The sequence below is a fragment of the Giraffa tippelskirchi genome, chromosome 5 (genome assembly GCF_054371585.1).
Source record: "Giraffa tippelskirchi isolate mGirTip1 chromosome 5, T2T-mGirTip1v1.2.pri, whole genome shotgun sequence".
NCBI classification, from domain to species: Eukaryota; Metazoa; Chordata; class Mammalia; order Artiodactyla; family Giraffidae; genus Giraffa; species Giraffa tippelskirchi.
Window position 1 is genome coordinate 24,424,548 of NC_137279.1, and position 24,947 is coordinate 24,449,494.

At 39.3% G+C, this 24,947-nt stretch overlaps 1 protein-coding gene across 12 annotated transcripts in view; it reads right to left on the reverse strand.

Annotated features, from left to right (window-relative positions):
- RABGAP1L (RAB GTPase activating protein 1 like) overlaps positions 1-24,570 on the reverse strand; it is a 652,518-nt gene extending 627,948 nt beyond the window's left edge. For 7 of the 12 annotated variants that reach the window (XM_081493701.1, XM_081493699.1, XM_081493697.1 and 4 more), the window contains exon 1: positions 24,455-24,570. The gene's annotated coding sequence lies outside the window, so the exon portion shown is untranslated. Of the gene's footprint in view, positions 1-24,449 lie in introns of all 12 variants that reach the window. The other 5 variants (XM_081493700.1, XM_081493698.1, XM_081493709.1 and 2 more) reach the window with 1 other exon arrangement.
- Positions 24,571-24,947: the final 377 nt, after the last annotated feature.

Genomic DNA, 24,947 nt, shown 5'->3' on the forward strand with positions numbered 1-24,947 from the left:
TATTTTGAAATAAAAATGTCTAATAAATCAAACTGAAAAAAATCAAACATTTACAGATTCCCCTGTACACATTTAAATTCATCAGCTTCAATATTCCTTCAGAAGCTAGTACCATCCTCATTATATAAACTTATTTTTTAATATTTAAGAGGCAATTTAGTGTGCTCCATAAAAGAATAGTCCTTGGAATCCAGTTGTCTGAGTTTAAATCCCAATTCTGCAATTTACTGATAGTGTGACCTCAGGTGAGTAGCATAATTTCTCTGTGCCTCAGGTTTCTCATGTGCAAAATGATGATAATAATAATAATACCAACTTTCTCAGGTTATTTGCATGTATGAATACATTAAACTTAGATCAGTAATTGACACATAGAAAGCACTCAATAAACGGCAAGCCACTATTACTCCCCAGCATTACGAGCCAACTAATTGTTCCACAGTCCTTCCTTTATCCTCCAGAGTTTATCAGATCCCAGTACATGAAGATCATTTTTACTTTTATTCTACCTTTTGAATTCAAGGCAACTGTTTCAATCTTTTGATCCTGAGACATTTAATTTTCCATAATTTTGTTTATATTATTTGTCCCCAACAATACTTTTCTATTTCCTCCTGTTTACCTAATGCCTACGAACCTCATCTCAAATCTCATCTCCTCCACAAAATCTTCACTGTTTATCTAATTATGGTTAAACAGTATGCAGAGGAGACCTTCAAACACCTACACTCTCAGCTCTTCACTCCTTGCCCCAAGATGAGTGGTGGTTAAAAGTAAAGGAAAATGGCCAGACTCTCTTCAAATATTTCACCCCAAACAACATACTACCGTGGAGTGAATGTAGTAGTAGATATGAGAATCTGTCTTCTACTAAGGCAGACATTAAAGGAATTCACAAAATATAAAACCATGCTTTCTCACTAAATTGTTTTGTTTTAGAAATACTTTCCAATAAAATGTATGTCATTTATGTCAACATGCAATGGATTTCTTACCATTACCGTTAATGAACAAATTAAGCATTCTAAATTAACAATTTTGCTTCCTAATAGAATAAGTGTCCCCATATACACATTCAACATCTTAGCTCTGGTCATGCTATTCCCTTTACCTAAAGCCCCCTTCTCTCTCATCTGGCTGTACCTAGACACTACCATGCCTTCAAAACTTAGCTCAAATTGTACCTCTTTCATCATCTCCTACCCCTCCTACTGCAAACAATTTCTTCCTACTTGAACTGCCAATGCACTTTATCTGAACCTCTCTCAAGATGAACACCTCTGTGTGATTTATCTTCCTCGAGGGCAGATTACTATTCATCTTGTTTCTCCAGCTCACAGTGGGCATAAAATAAATGCTTTTGCAATGAATACTTCTAAAACTTAACAACTGGTGACAAATTGTATTTCAAAGAACAAGAAACAGGAAATAAAGACAAATATAAAGTGACTTTTACAAACCAAGAATGGGTAGGCAAACATAACTACAGATTTAAAGAGGATCTAAGATGACACTGGGTCCAACTTCTGACCTAAATTATCCCCAATTATCCCCTCAAAGTGTTTCTCCCAGTACGATTTCTTAGTTATTAAGAAGAAAAAGAAATTATAGCTACCTGAGCAGAAATGGAATTTATTAAAATATATCTCAGAAAAGGGAACTGGACTTGTAAAAGGCCACACAGCCGAGGCTATGCCTGAAAGCAAGCCTCAACCTTTCCAGTGATGACACCGCTGCCGCTGGCAAAGATGTGAGAGCTTGCACCACCCACAGTACCGTCTAGTACAGTCTAGACACTGGGTGGATGCCACACTTAGAACCAGTGCCCCTGCTGCTTTTTAAACTAAACAAGATTGTGGCTACTGCTACCAACCCTCACTGGAATGGATTTTTTCCCAGGGTCATCTTTATATTACAAGCTTCTAGTCCAAAACTGGAGATAGGTATTTGACTGATAGAACCCAGGTATGTATCCATGCCCTAGATGAAAAGGGGACTGGGAGTAAAGCACCTAACATTTTCAGCTTCTCTAGTAAAAAGAAGCCTCTGCCTCATAAATTGAGGAAATTTGCCAAATACAGGCAATTTTTAAGGCTGGAAAGCCTTAAAAATGAGAAATATTCACTATTCGTAACAACCCTTATTGATGGCATTCTAGCAACCACACTACCCTAAACTGCAACGAGCAAAACCATATGATACTTACAGTACTGTACCACAGATAACTTCTTAGTGATAAGGAAAAAAATAAACTTTATAACAGAACAATTCGATTCTGTTACCACTTTACCCAGTGATCAATCTCAGCATCACTAAGAGTGGGACAATGAGACATGTGCCTCCAGACACAATCATTATGGCCCATACAGCACAAACTATCAATATTGGTGCCCAAAATGTTTTAGTTTAAATAAACCTTCTTCAGTTCTAGCTTTCAGCTTATAGGAAACAGGAAACAATGAAATAAGTCAGACAAATTCAAAACATGGAATACCTTACAGGACAGTTGGCTAGATGTCTGTATTGTCAAGAGAAGAAAAGAGGTAAAGTGGGGAGACGTATGTAGGTTAAAGCGTACATAAGAAATTTACAACTAAATGCAATTGCAGTCCTTGATTAAATCCTGCTTTGAACAAACCAGCAGTATAAAAGACATTGTTTAGGACTGAATTGTGCCCCCCACTCCCACCACAAAAAAATAATACATATATTGAAGCCCTAACCCCCAGTACCTCAGAATGTGACTATATTTGGAGTTAGGGCCTTTAAAAAGGTACGTTAAAAGGAGGCCATTAGGGTGGGTCCTAATCTAATCTGACTGGTGCCCTTAAAAGAAGGAAAGTCAGACACACAGAAACGCCAGGGATGCACTCAGAGAGGAAAGACCACGTGAGGACACACAGAGAAGGCAGCCACCTGCCAGCCAAGGAGAGATCCTCGGGAGAAATACACTGATTTTGGATTTACAACCTCCAAACTGTGAGAAAATAAACTCTGTCGTTTAAGCCACCTGGTTTGTGGTATTTGGTTATGGCAGCTCTAGCAAACTAACACAAGCATTTTGGGTATAACCGGCAAAATTTTAATTCGGGCTGGGTTTCTCAATGATATTAAGAAATTGTTAATTTAGTTAGATGTGATAATATGATTACAGTTATATAAGAAAATGTTCCTACTTTTGAGAGATACATTCAAGTAATTAGGGATAAAAATAAACCAATTTCTGTAATTTGCAGTGCTACATCCAAAAAAAGAGATTAAGCAAAAATGAGAAATATAAGAATTGTTTGATTTAGATTACTATGTGGACATTAGGTAAACTGTTTTCTTTCCCATAAATTTCAAATTTTCCATAATGAAAAGTTAAAAGAAAACATACCTATATGATACTGATTGTGAAAGCTGGACCGTAAAGAAGGCAGAACGCCAAAGAATTGATGCCTTCAAACTGTGGTGCTGGAGAAGACTCCTGAAAGTCCCTTGAACAGCAAGGAAATCAAACCAGTCAATCTTAAAATAGATCAACCCCAAATATTCACTGGAAGGATTGATGCTGAAACACCAGTATTTTGGTCATCTGACGCGAACAGACAACTCACTGGAAAAGTCCCTGATGCTGGGAAAGATCAAGGGCAGAAGGAGAAGAAGATGTCAGAGGATGAGATAGCTGGATACATCAACCATGCAATGAACATGAACTTGGGCATGTTCTGGGAGAACATGAACTGGGAGATGGTGAGGGACAGAGAGGCCTGGAGAGCTGCAATCCATGGGGTCACAAAGAGTCGGACATGACTGGGTGACTGAACAACAACATGATACTGATTGAAAGAGGACAAACTGATCATACAGTAGAACAGAGATTCCGGAAATAAATGCCCACAACTAAAGACTCAAATGAGGAACAAAAGTAATAGGGAAAACCATATTCATTTCACAAACATTTATCAAGTGTATACTATGTGCCAAGTACCGTGCATACAGAGGTGAACAAAAGAGACATGGTCCTGCCCTTAAGGGGCTTATAATCTAACAGAGGAAAGACATGTAAAAACAAAGTAAATACAGTAAGCAAAAACGGAAGAAAAACAAATAAAAATGTAAGCCTTTTGAAACGATCACTTTTTTTTAAAGGGAGCTCCTCAGGGTTCTATTCCAGGTCTCTTCAACTCTACCCACTTAATCTCAATTAGTACATTTCAAACCCAGACATCTTTCTCACATTTTATACCATTTGTCAAGCTGCCTACAGACATCTACAATGTCAAACTTTGAACTCATTTTCTTCCCCCAAAACGCTGCTCCTCCTTTAATCCCTCTTGGTCAACCTGCCCAAGAATTATGACTCCTCTTTCACTCCTAAATCAAACATATCACAAAGTCCCAATGATTTTGTCTCATAAAAACTTCTTAAATCTGTCCACTCCTTTCAAGCTTCACTACTCCCATCCTAGTTCAGTTACCTGGATTACTGTAATAATTTTCTAAATTGTCTTCCATACTCTAGCCTACTTCTCTCCAAATCAACTCTACACACCCAGGCCAAAATAATCTCTCTAGAACAAAATCTAATGTGTGTCTCAGGTGGTAAAGAATCCATCCACAATGCAGGAGACCTGGGTTCAATTCCTGGGTTGGGAAGATTCCCTGGGGAGAGCATGGCAACTCATTCCAGTATTCTGGCCTGGATAATCCCCATGGGCATGGCAGGCTACAGTCCACGGGGTCACAAAGAGTCAGACATGACTGAGCAACTAAGCACAGCACAGCATTCTTAGAATAAAGCCCACATCTTAAATGATCCGTAAGACCCAGCATCACCTGGCCCCTGCTTACCTTTACAGCCTCATGTGTCACCACGACCTCTTCCCGTTCCTTCAAATACACTGCTGTCCAATCCATACTGAACTTCCTTTTTTCACTCTTCAGATTTGCTATGTTCTTCCCTACTTCTGGACCTTCATATTTGCTCTCCATCTCCAGGACTCCCACATCATTTTCCCTGGCTAACTCCTACTCCTTCTGATCATAGAATCTCTCCTCTGGCTAAGGTGCCCCTCCTCTGAGCTACCCCTGCAGCTCAAATGGCCTATCACTGTACTTATCACAGAGCACAGTAACTGCCCAACTCCTCCCTAAACTATAAATTCTATGATGGCAGGCTATCTCTGTCATTAGTACCTAGCATATCAAAGCCCTTGATTGGATACATTAACTCTGTCAGCAATAATTACTAAATTGATCTTCATTTTCATATGATTTATCTTCAGTTGGACCCCAAAATTGCATCTTTTTCAATCCAAAAAGTCCTGACGTGTTATTCTGTGGGAGGATTACTTAAGATTTAGAAAACTGTCAGAACTTCTTACAAGTGCATTTTATTTTCACTTCAAATATGAAACTTAAAAAAAGTTCCAGTTTTCAAAGCAGAGTAGTTACAATCCTATTTCAACTTCCCTCCTTATTCTCATTTCCTTGACCTCTCAAACATTATATCAGTAGGTCTCCTATAGGGAAAGCACCTTCCCAGATATATGTTTCACTGCAGAAATGCCTCTTTTTTTTTTTTTCCTTCACCACAGCTAGTGGTTTGCGGGACCTCAGTTCCTCAGTTCAGTTCAGTTCAGTTCAGTCCAGTCGCTCAGTCGTGTCCAGCTCTTTGCGACCCCATGAATTGCAGCACGCCAGGCCTCTCTGTCCATCACCAACTCCCGGAGTCTACCCAAACCCATGTCCATCGAGTCAGTGATGCCATCCAACCATCTCATCCTCTGTCGTCCCCTTCTCCTCCTGCCCCCAGTCCTTCCCAGCATTAGGATCTTTTCCAATGTGTCAACTCTTCGCATGAGGTGGCCAAAGTATTGGAGTTTCAGCTTCAACATCAGACCTTCCAACGAACACCCAGGATTGATCTCTTTTAGGATGCATTGATTGGATCTCCTTGCAGTCCAAGGGACTCTCAAGAGTCTTCTCTAACACCACATTTCAAAAGCATGAATTCTGCGGTGCTCAGCTTTCTTCACCGTCCAACTCTCACATCCATACATGACCACTGGAAAAACCATAGCCTTGACTAGACGGACTTTTGTTGGCAAAGTAATGTCTCTGCTTTTAAATATGCTATCTAGGTTGGCCATAACCTTCCTTCCAAGGAGTAAGTGTCTTTTAATTTCATGGCTGCAGTCACCATCAGCAGTGATTTTGGAGCCCAAAAAAATAAAGTCTGACACTGTTTCCACTGTTTCCCCATCTATTTCCCATGAAGTGATAGAACCAGATGCCATGATCTTAGTTTTCTGAATGTTGAGCTTTAAGCCAACTTTTTCACTCTCCTCTTTCACCTTCATCAGGACGCTCTTTAGTTCTTCTTCACTTTCTGCCATAAGGGTGGTGTCATCCGCATATCTGAGGTTATTGATATTTCTCCTGGCAATCTTGATTCCAGCTTGTGTTTCTTTCAGCCCAGCGTTTCTCATGACGTACTCTGCATATAAGTTAAATAAGCAGGGTGACAATATACAGCCTTGACGTACTCCTTTTCCTATTTGGAACCAGTCTGTTGTTCCATGTCCAGTCCTAACTGTTGCTTCCTGACCTGCATACAGGTTTCTCAAGAGACAGGTCAGATGGTCTGGTATTTCCATCTCTTTCAGAATTTTCCACAGTTTATTGTGATCCACAAAGTCAAAGGCTTTGGCATAGTCAATAAAGCAGAAATAGATGTTTTTCTGGAACTCTCTTGCTTTTTCGATGATCCAGCGGATATTGGCAATTTGATCTCTAGTTCCTCTGCCTTTTCTAAAACCAGCTTGAACATCTGGAAGTTCACGTTTCACGTATTGCTGAAGCCTGGCTTGGAGAATTTTGAGCATTACTTTACTAGCATGTGAGATGAGTGCAATGGGGCGGTAGTTTGAGCATTCGTTGACATTGCCTTTCTTTGGGATTGGAACGAAAACTGACCTTTTCCAGTCCTGTGGCCACTGCTGAGTTTTCCAAATTTGCTGGCATATCGAGTGCAGCACTTTCACAGCATCACCTTTGAGGATCTGAAATAGCTGAACTGGAATTCCATCACCTCCACTAGCTTTGTTCGTAGTGATGCTTTCTAAGGCCCACTTGACTTCACATTCCAGGATGTCTGGCTCCAGGTGAGTGATCACACCATCGTGATTATCTGGGTCGTGAAGATCTTTTTTGTACAGTTCCTCAACCAGGGATCAAACCCAGGCCGCTGGCAGTGAAAATATGGAGTCCTAACCACTGGATCATCAGGGAAATCCAGAAATGCTGTTATTTCTAAAACTAAAAAAAATGTTAACTCAACAAATCACCCTTCTATCTAAGGTAAAAAAGCAGTATCCAGTATCATGTTTTTGTTAATTAACATGAGTTTTTAATTACTCTTGCCAAACACTGAAGCATATTTCCTTCAAGCATCACTCAAAAAAGTTCTGAAAAAAATTAGACCATAAGAGTAATTTTCCTAGCTAAATAATTCTAGTTTTTAACTAAATTAAAAACAATTGTTGGAATTATTTGGGAGGCAGAGTGTCCCAACATTTCTCAACAACGTTCAACTATAACCAAAATGTGTTACACTTAGGGTTGTCAGATAAAACATATGGCACTCAGTTTAACATTGAATTTCAGAAAAATAATTTTATTGTATTTGGAATGTACATCTCAAATAGTGTATGTATTTTTATTTGTTAAATCTGGCAACCCTAGTTATACTAACAAAATTATCATTGCTAGCAAAATCCGATTTTACTTATGCTTTTTTCATTATAAAAGTTACAGAAATTTAGGAGAAAAAAAGATCCATAATGCTATCGAGCTAATACAGTTGGCATTTTAGTGCATTCCTGATATTTTTCTTATAATTTTAAATGGTTACATGCACTCTTCCTTAAAATGATAGTCTAATTATTTTTATGCTACACAATAGTTCTTGCAATAAGTGTACCATGTCTTAAAGCCTCCTATTGTTGAAAATTTAAGTTGCTTCCAATAAGCCACTACTATAATGTTGCTCTGAATAGTCTCCTGCAAACACCTGTTTCTTATCTTTTCCTTCTTTCTTCTGTAGTTATTTCTTTAGGATATTCTCAGAAGGAAAGCTACTGATCAAAGATTTATAAAACAATTATGAATAGTCTAACAATTCTAGATACATCTCACCAAATTGCGATCCAGTAGCACTATCTGAATACTCCTGCTTTACTAAAATCTAACCAGCATTACATACAACTGTTTTTGAAAAAATCTGAAATAAGCATAAAGTAGTATTCCATTTTGTTTTAGTCAGCATTTCTTTGATTACTGAGAAGATCACACATTCTTCTGACAGTTGCTTACAGGTTGTATATCCTCTAATATCAACAGTCTGCTCATTTCCTTTACCCACTTCAAAAATGTTTTTGTTCAATATAATAATAAAATATTCCCAAATTAAGACTAAAATAGCCCACTGTCTAAAATTCTAGTCACATGCACCAAAGGGAAAACTAGTTTATATCTACAATTCCAACTGCCTTCCAGAAATTACTACAAAAGTTACTTTTAATGTAAACTTTCATTTTATTTACATGTATATTGTCTCAAAATTCATTTCATAGAAATCATAACTCTCAATCGAAATTAATTAAAAAGAGACTAAAATTTCCTGATATTTAGAGTAAATACCAGAAAGATCAGTTCAACTTAATACTTGGATATGCCACAGAACCTAATTTGATCATCAAAACAGAAATCATGTTGCAGATCTAATCTCTTTAATAATCTAGATACACCAAAAAACTGAGTAGGCAATCAGAGTTAACTCTCCAGTGCTGTGAGCAATCTCACAAATATAAATATGCACTACTGGTTTCAAGAGAAGAGTAAGAAAATAATTAAGTAGCTAAACCCAACTTCATCAACACCATTAGAGCAGGACTCAAAGCTCACAACAAGCTAACAACAGAGATTTTAGAAATAATCTAATTCAATCTCTTTCCTCTCCCATCCTCCACTCATTTTGCAACAGAAAAAACCAAGGCATAATGAAGTAAAATGAACTTTCAAGACAGTCATAAAGCTACTTAGCAGAAAGAATGTCTGCTTCATTCTATAGTAACAAAACTTTATTGAGCTAATTATTTGAAGCTCTAGAGATAACAGAAGTGATAAAAACTAGTTTAAGTCCTTGCTCTCAAGGAGCATACAAGCTACTAGAGAATGGAAGAAAGGAAGGAGGCAGTGAAGAAAGAGAGGAGGGGTGGAGAAAGGAAGGAAGAACGTTTCTATGACAGGGGTAAGTATTCTGCATGAAAATACATAGGGCAACGTGGCAGAGCAAGCTGAGAGCATCAAGGACCACTTCAGATCAGGTGGTTTGGGAAAGACTCAGAAAAAAAATTTTTCAAGCGGAGATCTGAATGACAGGAAGTCAGCAACAGGAAAATCAAAGGAGAGAACAATCTGATTAGATTCTTTTATATACAAATGTTAGTCAAGGTACAGCAGGAGGTGACAGGGAGGGTGGCAATATTTCTTTTGATCAAAATGTGCACCATTTTGCAGTAAAGATACTACATTTATACTAGATTTAATAATACTAGATTTAATAATAAATACTGCACTAACTTGATGATCTGTTGCAAATGACGCACAAACTAAGATAAAATACTGCCATAGGAAAATATCTAAATCATGATGATTTAACTTAATCTGCTTTGAAAGACACAATAATTAACCAACTTTTCAATGATCACATTTGAAAGTGACAAAGAACTTTAAGATTTACAGATAATTTTTTAAATTCTTAGAAGATATTAGTGAAGGAATCAGCACAAGATAATGCTAATAAAGATTCACAAATAAGATGGAAAAATTAACATTAGTCAGAAACTTCAGTTTCCAACTTTTCTAATCCATGGTTTGACACTTGCATAACAACAGCCTAAGACTTTTTTCCAGCAAAACTATTTATCTTAAATGACCCTAGGGATATTGGGCTCAGAAAGTAAGACGTTTTAATTAATAATTCTGCCTTTTTAAAAATTATTTTTAATACATGTATGTATCACTTTCCCCACTGCAACCAATTTCCTGAAATACATGGTTTTACTTCTTTACATTCCTCCACAGCACTTAACATGACGCCTTGCAAACACCAGAGATGTAATGAAATGACAGATCCCAACAGGAGCAGCAGTCATATAGATCTCAACAACTTGTGGCACTAAGGGGGTAAAGAACAGGTGGGGGGGGGATGGGACACTTCATTTCTAGAAATGTCTTAACACATTATCACAGAGGAACAACTCTACAGTCCATAAGCCTTGAAAAGTGCTCAGCTCACTGAAAAATCATTCTGTAATCAAGTAAGTAGTTTAGTATTGTAAGCATTTTAATAACTAAAAAATAAACAAAACTTTTAAATTTTAAGTAAATTAAAAACCACCCAACCAACTGATGAGGGTTTAAGCCAGAATACAGATGTTATGCTACATCTGACCCAATCAGGTTTCACTCATTCTCCTTCACATAAAGCCACAGGCCCTTCCCATCCATCTCCCATCCGAGGTCAAGAGCGCTGGTGGAAAATCTCTGCTATTATTCCCCCGGTGATCCAGTTCTCCTTCACCCTATTTCTTGGTTTCCTGCTGTCAAACAAAGTTACTAATAAAGAAGGAATACCGAGGATTCTGGCTTGATAAGAGAGCTAGGAAAACTTACCATCTACGGAGCACCTTCCATACACCAGGTAGCTATTTCTAAAATTTCAGAGTCATGAGGTTTACTATTTCATTATACAGATGTATAAACCCAGAAGTAAGGTTACTTATCCAGGGTCACACAGCTAGTAAGTTTGTCAGACACAGGGTTCTTTCCTTCCAAGAAACAGATCAATAACAAGGCCAAGATAATGGCAGTAAGAGGCACAGCCACCAATACATGTGAACAAGGTCAGAAAGCAGCAAATTCAAAAAAAGGAACTCTACAATATTTTCCACCTACTTTATTTTTTTATATTCAGAAGCATCTTTATTTTTTTTGTTTTTAAATTGGAAGAAAACTGCTTTACAATGTTGTATTGGTTTCTGCCATATAACAGCACAAATCAGCCATAATTGTATATATCACCTCCCTTCTTGAGCTTCCCTCCTCTTCCCCTACCCCCATCCTCCAAGTCACCACAGACAGAGCACCAGGCCCACCTACTTTAAACCCACTGCCATCACAACAATTACATGCTTAACAAGGCCTGGAGAAAGTTTTTCAGGCTGATAATGAAATTTGGAGACTACATGATTTGCTGATATCTAGCTCAAAGACTGGATTTTTATATACAGTTATTATTTCATTTTAAGAAATCTTCATTTAATAATGTTAATGATAGATCCAAATGAGCTCTAACACAGTTTACAAAACCACTTTAAAAGTACTACTGTAGTAATACTTTAAAAAGTATTTAAAAGTAAATGCCAGAGACAATAAGAAAGAAAAGGAGGATGAAGAAACATTTATGAGAACTAAACAATGTGCCAGAAACTGTGTTATTTCTCCTCTACATTCATTAATGTATTCAAGATAAATAACTCTATGCAGTACAATTATCCCCAATTTACAGATAATTTCCCCAATGCCACACACAGCCAAGATTCAAATCAAAGGGAGACCAATTCCAGAGCCCTAAAGAAAATAATAGCTTTTGTTCTCAAAAAGCCTATACTGTAGTCTAAAGTAGAAACAGACAAGCTACAATGCAATGTTATTAGTATCACAACAGGGAGGAAAATAAGATGCTCCAAAAACACAGATAAGAGATATCTAACAGATTTCTAACAGTCTATAATCTCAGTGAAGGCTTTCAAGATGATAGCATCTAGACTGAGAGACAACTCATAAGTCATCCCGAACAGAAAAGACAACCTGGTCCATACTCTCAAAAGGACATGATACCCAAATGGTCAAGAATCCCAACTTTGATATTTTATATAAGCAAATACCTAGAGAAGGAATGGCAACCCACTCCAGTACTGTTGCCTGGAGAATCCCATGAAAGAGGAGCCTGGTGGGCTATAGCCTATGGGGTCGCAGAAAAGTCAGACAGGATTTGGTGACTGAACAATATAAGCAAATAATTTCTAGCCAATGTTATATAGCAAAGACTGTGCTCAACTATGTCTGAAAGTGAAAGAAAGAGAAGTCTCTCAGTCATGCCCAACTCTTTGCAACCCTGTGGACTGTAGCCCGCCAGGCTCCTCCATCCATGAAATTTTCCAGGCAAGAATACTGGAGTGGGTTGCCATGCCCTCCTGCAGGGGATCTTTCCAACCCAGGGATCAAACTTGGATCTCCTGCATTGAAGGCAGACTCTTGACTGTCTGAACTATGTCTAATATTCTATAAAATATGCAGTCTATGTGTCATATGGGGTTCCCCAGTGGCTCAGCAGTAAAGAATCCGCCTGCAATTCAGGAGACGTGGGTTCAATACGCGGGTTGGGAAGATCCCCTGGAGAAGGGAATGGCAACCTACTCCAGTATTCTTGCCTGGAGAATTCCATGCACAGAGGAGCCTGGACAGAGGGGTTGCAAAAAGGGTCAGATATGACTGAGCAACTAGACAACAACAAAGATGTGTCATATATAAGAAGAAAACTAAATCTAAGGTTTTTCAAAGCCCTTTGGAAATCAATCACTCAAGGTAAACAATTTGATAACTAACATAAGGGTTTACCCTCCAGTTTTCACACTATTTCATATTTTAAAATCTTTCTAAGAAAAAACTTTAATGCCTTCATAAATGTACTATACAGACCATATATTTAACCTTTTCTTGTAAGGGAGAACATGACAAACTTTCATTATTATTCTACATATACTACTAGAAATACAACAGATACCCAAAGCTAAATAGGTGTGCAAGCCTGTTTTCCTTTACTATCTATGGTTTTTATAGTTGGGCTGTGTGTGTGTATAGTTTTTTCTATTTCTTCTTTGCTATCAGTGTCAGCAATCTCACTGTTATTATCAATATGTATATTTATAACACCATTTCAATTCTATATTATTCTTTTTAATCTGCTACTTTAGAAACCACAGCATCATATATAAAATAAGAGTTAGTTCTTGGTGAGAACTTTATTTTTAAGTAATTACTTACAAAAAATTACATCCATTTGGGGGTTTCTACATGTTTCAGGAAGATTAGGAGCTACTGGGTCTACCCAAGTAAAGAGTTACAACTTCAAATTTTTATACCTCTAAGATGCCTCTCTGACCTTCTTTAAACTCAACTCAGACCAGGTTACAGAACCCTCTGAAGCTTTCCTGTAAGAACATCCTACACTGCCCCCATCCTGGCTACACTCCACGGTATTTGTATGTTTCTCCAATATGACTGTCATTTCCTTAACGGTCTCTTATCTCTGCTTCTCAAGCACTGAATCCATTCCTTGCCTTACAAACGCCTGCTAAATAAAACAGTGTCAGAGAATGAAACCCAACTGTATAAAGAGCCATAAAACCGTAACACCTCATACAATGAAAACGACCTTTCATACTCATAATGTTAACTATCATGTGAAAATACACACTTACGAAATCTAAATTGAGGGCCAATCACAAGAAAAGTATTAAGTGCAAGCTAGCAACAATATACTATTAAGCTGTTTTATCCACCGCACCCTCAAAAAAACCTGTTTATCTTGTGGGGAAGAAAGCAAAATACATATTCTCCCCAGGCAACCATAATATATTTTTCCACCCTCAGTGCAAAAAAATAAACAAACTGACATTTAAAGAATAGTGATTGTTAATTATCCAAGCTAAAATAAAAACATTTGGGGGTATATCTAGCTATTTTGAGGTACGAGAATAAAATAAAAATCACCCATTACAAACACTCATAGATCTTGCTGTTGGAAGCATCTCTGAGGTCACCTAATGGTATTTAAAACTCCTCACTGCAGAAAGAATTCAGGCTGCTTGGTAATAGACAGAGAGGCCTGGCATGCTGCAGTTCATGGGGTCACAAAGAGTCGGACATGATTGAGCAACTAAACTGAACTAAGAAATGATCCAATCCACTTTCTACTCGATACATCCCTACATTTCTGCCTCCACTTGCCTTTCACTCACTGATCCTCTGGACCCACACAAAACACGTCTTCTGCTGTTCAGATAGCAGCCTATCAAAATCTGTTTGCTCGATTTATTTTATGGCTTGACTTATTTTAGTGATTAAAAGTAATATATGTGCTTATCTATTTCAAAGATTTCTTTGGTTTCTCAAAAATTTCCCAGTAAAATGAAAACACCAGGCACGTTTATAGATTTCCTATTGTAAATCTTACCTTTTTAGGTTCTCATAATTACCCTATGAAACACACAAGGCAAGTCTCATCAACCCCATTTAAAGAAATCATCAATACAGAGTAGCAGTTGAGAGCTGCTATGAGGTAATTTAGGAGCAAAAGAGACCTGCCTCTTATGAGCTGTATAATCATAAGTTACCACCTTCTCTAAGCCTGTTTCTTCATCTGCAAACTGGACACTGTAATGGTTCCTACCTCAGGTAGTTATTGTGAAGATTAACTAGATAATGCACATTATCTTATAGAATAACCCATTCAACACTCAATAATGTTAGTTGTTGTTATTATTATTATGCAAAGAGGAAAAACTGCAGCAAATCACTCATGCTCTCAGAATTTCATTGCAGCACTACATCAAGAATTGAGCTCTTAGGTTCAACCTACCTTGTCTTCCACAAAACCAAAAAATGTTTTCAGTAATTTGTGGCTTAAAGCTGATGCTTTTTTCCATTCACTTTGACCAACCATAATTTATAAAATCTACTATTGTGCTCCTCTTCCAAATGAAATTTTCACAAGTATGAAAATTACTAAAGTTCTCTATCTGGAAAAATTAATTCTCAATGGCACATAATAATAAAGTTCCACCATGACTAGCATGTAAACATAATGAAACTTACAAGTAAAATGAGAAGCATCACATTAATTGCTAAATGAACTAGTTTCTCTGAAGTACTATTATGGATTATCCTTTAAAACCTTTATCTCGTATCTTCAAATAGTAGAGATTGCTATTTTATTGTTTGTGAAATCAAGTGCAACAGGAGAAACCTGTTTCACCTATCAAAACTATTGACAGTACCAACAAGAAATATAAAATGCATGTCAGAATTTTTAGAAAATTAGAACACCCCACTGTTTATAAAAACAGCACTATTTATAAAAACCAAGTCATGCAAGCAACCTAATTATCCATTGTCAGATGAGTGGATAAAGAAGATGTGTATATATACACAATGGAATATTACTCAGCCATAAAAAAGAATGAAATAATGCCATTTGCAGCAACACGGATGGACCTAGAGATTATCATACTAAGTGAAATATTCCAGAGAAAGACAAATGTCATATGCTATCAGATATTATATGTGGAATCTAAAAAGTGATACAAATGAACTTATTTACAGAATAGAAATAGACTCACAGGCACAGAAAACTTATGGTTACCAAAGGAGAAAAAGAGGGTGGGAGGGATAAATTGAGTGTTTGGTATTAACATATACACACTACTATACATAAAATAAACAACTAGGACTTAGTATTTAGTACAGGGAATTATATTCAATATCTCATAATAATCTATAATTGAAAATAATCAAAAATTATATATATATTTGTGTGTGTATACATATATATAACTTAATCACTTCGCTGTACACCTGAAACCAACACTTTTTAAATCAACTATTCTTCAATTTAAAAGTTAAATAAATACATAATTATGGGAATGCAAACTAGTATAGCCACTATGGAGAACAGTGTGGCGATTCCTCAAAAAACTGGGAATAGAAATGCCATATGACCCAGTAATCCCACTGCCGGGCATACACACTGAGGAAACCAGACTTGAAAGAGACACATGTACTCCAATGTTCATCGCAGCACTGTTTATAATAGCCAGGACATGGAAGCAACCTAGATGCCCATCAGCAGACGAACGGATAAGCAAGCTTATCTGTATGTGGTACATATACATAATGGAATATTACTCAGCCATTAAAAAGAATACATTTGAATCAGTTCTAATGAGGTGGATGAAACTGGAGCCTATTATACAGAGTGAAGTAAGCCAGAAAGAAAAACACCAATACAGTATACTAGCGCATATATATGGTATTTAGTCAATCGGTAAAGATAACCCTGTATGCGAGACATCAAAAGAGACACAGATAAATAGAACAGTATTATGGACTCTGTGGGAGGGGGCGAGGGCGGGATGAAATGGGAGAATGGCATGGAAGCATGTAAATTATATGTGAAACGAATCGCCAGTCCAGGTTCAATGCATGATTCAGGGTGCTCGGGGCTGGTGCACAGGGATGACCTGGAGGGATGGGATGGGGAGGGAGGTGGAAGGGAGGTTCTGGAGGGGGAAAACATGTACACCCATGGTGGATTCATGTCAATGTATGGCAAAACAAATACAATATTGCAAAGTTAAAAAATAGAAAATAAACTAATTAAAAAATAAATAAATAAATACATAATTAGAGGCCTAGATTCATTACTGAAAAATTAAGCTGCCTAACTCATGCAGAGGATGAGATGGTTAGACAGCGTCACCAATTCAAAGGACATGAATCCGAGCAAACTCTGGGAGATAGTGAAGGACATGTGAGCCTGGCATGCCGTAGTCCATGGGGTCACAAAGAGTTGGATATGACTTAGCAACTCAACAACAAACAAACTTATGCACAAAAATTTTTATAGGTTCACTAGTACTAGTAAACAGGTGGTCCAAAGAGTTGAACAATAACATCTAATCTCATTTTTCCCATTAACTTTACCAGGAAGCTTGGGTTAGTGTTAAAAGTAGATTCTAGAATATTAAGAGAAAAAAAGAGATGCAGGAAAGAGGACATTAACTAAATTACAATTTAGCACCAACTTAATAAGCAACATCTTTGCACAGAAAGACTAGGACAAAGTCTTTAACATTAGTCCAAATCTGACCACTAACAGCAGGGCAAAATATGAGAGATTTTAAATGAAAGAATACAGCCCATAAGAGAAGATCTCTGTGGAAATAAAATAATAAATGATTAAGGTCTGATGGCCATTAGCCGCTGAGACAACAAAATTACTATAAAACAACCTAAGAAACCATATCGTCTGCCAGTACATGTATAGTCTCCCTTCAGAGGTTGACTTCTCACTAAACAAAGATATAATTTATCCCAAGTGTCTTACCAAGATAAATTTACTAAAGAGAAACTATTGAAGGAAATACCTAATAACCACTCTAACAAACATTAGCATTTATACGATGCTGTTAGAAAGGGGGCTCAAAAATGACAAAAGTACATCTTGAAGCACAGAATAAACATAAACACTCAACACTGTTTATCAAAAACTAGCGTTACATTTCTCTTAAACCTTCAAAACTGAAAAACCACAAGTTTGTGTTTTCTCTAAAAATAAGTGTTTGTAATTTGCATCCCCTCTGGTGGAAGTTTGATTTTTAAGGTCCTGTAATTTTGCCTGGCTTCTTTGGTGGCTCAATGGTAAAGAATCTGCCTGCCAATGCAGGAAACGTGGGTTCAATCCCTGGGTCAGGAAGATTCCCCTAGAGGAGGAAATGGCAACCCAACCCAGTATTCTTGCCTGGGAAATCCCATGGACAGAAGAGCCTAGTAAGCAAACTGAGTGTCTGAGCGTGCACATATACAATTTTTCCTACTGCTGATAATGAGGGCAGAATACGGGTGCACATAAAACACAGGGTAAGGGTGAAATTCGGAACTCCTTCACTGGTACATGAATGAATTCTATGCTTGACTTTTAAAATGTGCTACTTTCCTGGAAATGTGGCATACAAAAAAAAAAAAACACACACACTGGGTGTGCATGGGTCTTATATTTGTGACTTAAAAGATAGTCTTCAAAGAGCCAAACCACTTCCTTTTAGTCATTTACCAGGTAGACTGTATTCTCACCAAAAATTCCAATAATTGGTGGGTGGCGTGTGTGTTATACATACACATCCATGTGTATGTGCTTAGGAAAACGTTTGCATAGTTTAAATTAAAGACACTTTGTACCACATACACACAAAAAAACTAATAGTAGAAAATTTTAATAAACTCAACTTGTAAAACCTAACATGTAAAAAAAAAAACCTACCTCTGTGCTGACATGATTAGCTGCAGCATTCAAGTGGTGTGAAGTATCTGAAGCATGCTGCATCTAAACTCTTATCATGTGAAGCAGTTCATGTGAAACTGCCAAAACTTACAGTAACAGGACCATATACATATCAGAACTTTAAATGAGGAAAACAGTATGGTAAAGACATCCATTCATATTTATTTTGGAACCAAATCTCAACCCCAAAATTTCTTGTCAACCATCCAGAAGTAGCCCAACTTTTTACCAAGAAGTTTTGTTGTTTTTTTTTTTTTTTACTATAGTAACTTCATTACCAAGATTACCAAAATTTTCCACACACTTCCAGCAGTCTGTATGTGTTACCTGGGCAACATTCTAAAAGGGCTTTTACTTTATAGAATCGGTAGGTCAAAGAGAAGTAAAGCTTCTTCAAACTGACTATGCATTAATTAGAAGCAGTGAGTATGAAATCTTCAACAGGCAGAAAATCTTGAGAATCAATCTGATTAACAGACACGATGTACTGTCATTTGTCTTCATTTCCAGCCATCTAATTCCCCTGTGGAACAAAGCAAGCTCCATCCAGGGCTTCAAAACATCCCCAGTCATACAGGTTGTCAAAGACATAAATGCTGAAATCAAAGGAACTTCTTAAGTAAAGAATTTAGCAAGCCTTCACAACTGACTGTGGTATGAATAACCTGCTTTGCTGTCCTAAATTCTGAAAACTAGTCAGCTCAGCTGTGGATCTGTATCAACCGCCTTTCTGCCTAAGCCAAACCTGCCTCCAAATTAAGACCCAGTCATTTAGAAAGCACATTTTAGAAGGTGCTTTAAAAAGACTTTCAAAACTGCTTCCTGTTATGCTACAACCAATCTGATGCTATTTGGCAAAACAGAAAATAATGGTATCTCCTTACAAAGAAAATGTTTTCCCTTTCTTTCCAACAGTTTTAGGATTAATATACTCAACTTTGCTTCTCTTACACTAATAATTTTTCCCTCAGCTTTTACTCTAAGGATACTTAAGTGCTCTCTGGGTCATAGTCAAGTCAGGAACAAAGCATACAGAGCTTACTGAACGTTAAGAAGTAAGTACCAAATGACTGCAGAGACAAAAGTGAAAGACCAGCTGAAAAACAGAAAGGAAAACTGGCATTCAAGGCTCTTCATCGTCTGGTACTGACTTTCTCGCCTAGCTCTTTCCCTCTATACCTCTGATCACCCTGGCCCAGAAAGATCTTTCTCTATTTACTATGTGTCCTGTTTCCACATGTCCAAATCCTACCCGTTCTTCAAAGCATGGTCTAAATGTCACCTCTTCCCATATCCTTACAACTAAAAGTAATCTCTCCCTCCTCTAACTTGCACCTCATCTTTATCTCTTTATTACACATTACTTTCTGCCTTACATTATCTTCATTTCCATATTTAATCTCCCACACAAGCATAAAGCCTCAGGGTCAAGGTTCATGCCTTACTCATCTCTATTCAAACTGCTTAACATGTCTAACACATATTAAGCTCTCTGAGTTCCATGGGTTAGGAAAAGAGATAAATCCACTAGATATAAATCCAGATTAGGAGTCCATAGACCCCGCTTTGCTAATGACTAGCTATATGACCTTGAACTTCAATTTTTTAGTGTATCCATCCACAAAGTCAAGAAGGTGGACTAAGCCAGTTTTTAACCATGCACGGTTATCCATTATTGGGCTGTAAAATCAGTTTTGGCATCAAAACCCAGCATTATTTTTTTAATAAAATAGAAAATACCAAAGTGTGTTGTAGGCAGTGAAGTGGGACGCTATGAATGTTTAACTGGCTATCCAAAGGAGAGAGAAAGCTCCGAACTGTAACATCTGTGGATGTCCCTGGTGTCAAGACTCCCACCAAAGCCAGCTTCAAGATACACATGCACCTGGGTGGAAAGAGAGGCACAAGTGCTCTTCCAAGTCACCTGAGAAGCCAGCTCCAGCAAAGGCCTGAAACGACAAGTAGTATTTCACCAAAATTTTCTTTCAACTTCGTGTGTGTGTGTGTGTGTGTGTGTGTGTGTGTATTTCTTACTGTGAGTCACAGTCAAAACCGTTCATAAATGTTCAGCTAAACAATCTCCTAGTCCTCTTCCATGTGTACTACACAATGCAATAAATTGCACTCTTAGTTACATACGTAATCTCTTCAACACCAAAATTTATGTCTCTTCAAAAATGAGAGTAAGAAAGATGCCTACTGGTATCATCAGAAGGCAAATTATAGGAAGTAAAAATTTGGCTTAGGAAGTATTAGCAAAAGGTCAAGGTTCTCAGCCTTTGTTCAGTTACAACCGAGGGCTACAACATCCTCCTACTAGTTGCAATGGCTCATTTAGCAGAGGGTTAGGGGAAAGAGGAGGAAAGGAAAAGGAAATCTTTAGTATGAAAAAAGGTCCATGTAATTGTGAATATGTCCCTTCACACATCCCACTAAGAACCTTGTTGTTTTTGTTTAGTTGCTCAGTCCTGTCCAACTCTTTGCAATCCATGGACTGTAGCCTGCCAGGTCCCTTGAACCATGGGATTTCCCAGGCAAGAATATTGGAGTGGGTAGCCATTTCCTTCTCCAGGGGATCTTCTCGACTCAGGGATTTAACCCGCATTTCCTGCACTGCAGGCAGATTCTTTACTACTGAGCCACCAGGGAAGTCCTTACTTAGAACCTGGGTACAAAGAAACTCAAAGCTATAAAAAGGTGAATTTCCATCCCTGATGCTTCCCTGTTAAATTCTCCAGCACAAGCCTGCATCCCTCAATAGACTTCCATTACTGAGAATTCCCTACTACTAAAATTAAGTTTTTGCCAGGGACTAGAGACATGTAGTACTTGTTGGATTTAGAATAGGCAAGGGGAAAAATAGCACAGCAAACAGTTGTTAGACTTGATATTCTGGGAAAATCAAGCTTTTATTGAAAAACATACTTTCTTATTTTCTTCTTACTTAAGCTTACTAAACTGGGTGAGAAGGAAAGTTTATTGAATATATTTTGGGCTGTACTATGTCTATCACAACAACACAGTCTGTAACCAGATTTTTCCTGAGTGTTTATAAAGAATTGTGTTTTCTATTTTTAAGGTTATTTAGAAAACAAGGAGGCTCAGAATTTCAACTAGGCTAATAATGTTAGCTCAAATCTAACTCCAAATCAACTGAATATATGCACAGAAGTTTCCCAGGAAAATCCCAAAAATTACACCAAAAAATACAAAAGATGAAAAAAAGAAGTCAGCATGAACACAAACTGGCAATACTCAATTGTAATATCCTATCTGTTGAATGAGTGCAATATGGAAAGTAAATGAAGTATGAAAAAGAGAACATTGAGATACAAGTTCTGCTTAATTCCATTAACTATTTCTTATTAGGGTCCGCTGATAGGTACTTCTACCCAATTTGAAATATTGACCATCAGGTGAAAATTATTCAGTTCAGTCGCTCAGTTGTGTCCGACTCTGAAACGCCAAGAGTCAAGTCAAGCAATGTCTTTCTTCATGCTCACAATATTAAACCTTGCCTTAAAAACTGAGTGTTTTACCATACTCAGGCTCTAGTCAGTATTTTCTTTGTCTCCACTATCTGTGGTGCCAAATGCTCGTAAGACCATCTCTATAAGAGGCTGTACCAGAGGCTGGAATAGCCTGGGGCTGCTGGTCATGCTCAGACCCACTGGCTGACCTATTTATAGAAAGTAAGTGCTATTCCTGGGCTTCCCTGGTGGCTCATCAGTGAAGATCCACCTGCAATGCAGGAAACATGGGTTTGATCCCTGGGTCAGGGAGGTTCCCTGAAGGAGGAAATGGCAACCCACTCCAGTATTCTTGCCTGGGAAATCCCATGGACAGAGGAATCTGGAGGGCTATAGTCCATAGGGTGGCAAAGAGTGGGACACAACTGAGCAACTGAAAACACACAAACACACATACAAGAGCTATACATGTAACAACTCATTAAAACTTGTGACACACAGCAAAAAGAAAACTCTGTGCCTGGGAATCCCATAGCCTACAGTATCTCCATCCTCCAAACATCCTCTATTCAGCCATTAAGACCCCTACACCACTTCAAGACAACAGCAGGCTAGAATTCAGACCAATTTCTATACCCTCAAAACAAGAAAGTTTTGCTACTCAGCTACTACTCTCTTCAAAGCTCATCTCTCAAAGCCTTGTTAGCTCTCACTCATAATATTTTAACTTGGCACAAGAGAATTCCTTCTTTTGATTACTCCAAAAGAATGGGTAAAAGGACTTTGAGCTTCAATGCTGTATCATCTGAGTTCAAATAAACAGACACTAGCTAAATGAGCTCAACTTTGGGTTAAGGCAAAGAAAACTAAGTTTTTAGAAATCACAAATTTAGAACTGGTGAGCTGATAAAACATAAAAACTGTTTCACATACACAATAAAATTCTGTTACTCAAGTTTTAAAACACCATAATAACCACTGAGGTGAAAAGAAAATTATCTGAATCATGAAACAATTAGCAAGGGCACAAAAATTCACAGAACATTGCAACTATAATGTATAAAAATTACCATCAAATAACTCAGGCCAAAAAAAAAAAAAAAAGTCACACATTTACACCTTTTATGCCTTTTATGTCAGTTGGTATATTCACTATGTCCCAATAGTAGTGGGAACTACTACTTTGTTTCCAGCTTCCTAGAATAGAATGTAAGCTATGTAATACATTCACATATAAAGACTGCCCAACTACATCACTTCTCCCCAGATGATCTGTCAATACAAAATATCAGGGCACATTTTGACCTGATTTAACAGACTCCAGTCTCAATTTCAACTAACCCCCCAAACAAGCATTTAATACAATTTGAAGATAATGTGTACATTAAATTCACCTGGTTTTTCTCCTTTGTAGTTTCACTGTCAGTTTCACATGGGACTCTGTTGAGATAATGAATCACAGGCCAGTTTCCCAATACTAGCAACTTGTGGACCAGTATTTTCCATGGGCAAAAATATCCACTTCCAATTTTACCACAAGCAAACTTCATGTTTGTATTTTTTGCCATCATTCTACAAATGCGCAGATCTTCTACAGAAGTGCAGCAGAAGCCACACATAAACACTATTATGAGAAAAGTCAGGTTTTCGTGATACCGTGTTTTCAGAATGTAAAAAGCAACTACCTATCTCCCAGTACGTGCAAGAAAATTTACATGTATTTTCAAAAAGCCCTAAACCTTCCAGCACCAGAACTGCAGACCTTGAAATCAAGTTTCCAGTCAGCGTTGAAATCTATCAGGCAAGTGAAAGCTGTCCTTACCATTCGCAAAATGAGGTTGGCATTTCTCGTCACTTACATGAAACTCTCAATTCTACAAGTGACCACGTAAATTTCGGTACGTTTTCTAAACTGAGCCTATCTAAGAAGTATACGGAGAATACACAAGCACCTGGACCCACTGCCCTGGGATCAGAAACAACCCTATCGGTCCAGTTCCCTAGCACCCGAACACCTCCCCGCTGGCCAGTGGCCCCTTTCCACATGCTGACGCACTGCCCAGCCCTGCACCGCTGGCGACCAGTGCAAAGTACTCGTCCAGTCTCAGAAACTTTGACTCAGTTATCAGGACACTGAGGACCCACGACCTGGACGGGGGATGTTTGGCATGGCCAGGCGGTCAACTTTGAAGCGGGGCATTCCTTGCAGGTAGAGATCTGCCCAGCACGCAGCCCATCCCAGCCAGCAAAACCACAAGCATCAACAGCAGAAGCGGGGCAAAGTGCCTGGCGGAGACAGGGGGAGCGCGAGGGCGAGACGCGGTCACGAACGGATGCCTGAACGTGGGTAAGAAAATACCCTCACCACACGCCCACCCCCACCCCCACCCCCGGACGTGGGGCTGCTGGGACGGCGATGCAGGCAGCAGCCGGCTGCAGTGTCAGGAGGGCACATCTGGAGGCGAGCGCCCAAGTCACCACCCCCGCCCCCAGGTGGAGGGGCGCCGACCCCGCCCGCCCGCCGACCCGCCCCGGCCGCGAGGAGCGGCCGCCCGGGAGAACCACCGATGTCCGCGAAGCCACCTACAGTCCCGAGCCTTCCTCCCGCGGTCCTCTCGCATCCCGTCCCGGCCCGGCCCCCACCGCTACCCTCCCCCGGCGCAGCCCCGGCGCCAACACCCCCAGCCCAGCCCGCGGCTCCGGGCCGCTGGTGCGCCCGCCGGCCTCTAGGAGGCCGCCCTCACCTCACCTCCTCTCGTCTCCGCGGGAAGGGCCGAAACAACTCTGCCAGGCGCCCGCGTCGCACCCGCCGCCCAGCGTTCTGCGACCCGGCCCGTCCCGTTCACTCTGCCGCCGCCGAAGCCCTGAGAGGGCGGAGGGAACAGGGCGGAGGGAGCGGAGGGAGGCGGGGAGGAGGACCGCCCGGCAGGAAGAGGCGAGGGAGGGGGCGGGGCGGGGAGGAGGAGGAGGCGGTGTCGGGTCGGGAGCGCGCACGTCCGGGCCCCTCGGAGCGGCGTGCGCGCTCCTGACGGCGGAGGCGCCTTCTCTGCCCTGGGCGGCGGGCGCGCACGCGCGTACACGTCCCCTCCTGCCGTGTTTGGCTTAGCGTCTGTGAGTGAAGACCTGGCCCACCTAGACTGTGAAGAGTAGGGACCCGGGAAGGGGCTAGAGACGCTCGCGGTGCTTCAGAACTTCCCAGAGCTTAACCGTGCCGGGAGCCCAGCCGCGCGGGTTCGCTAGGG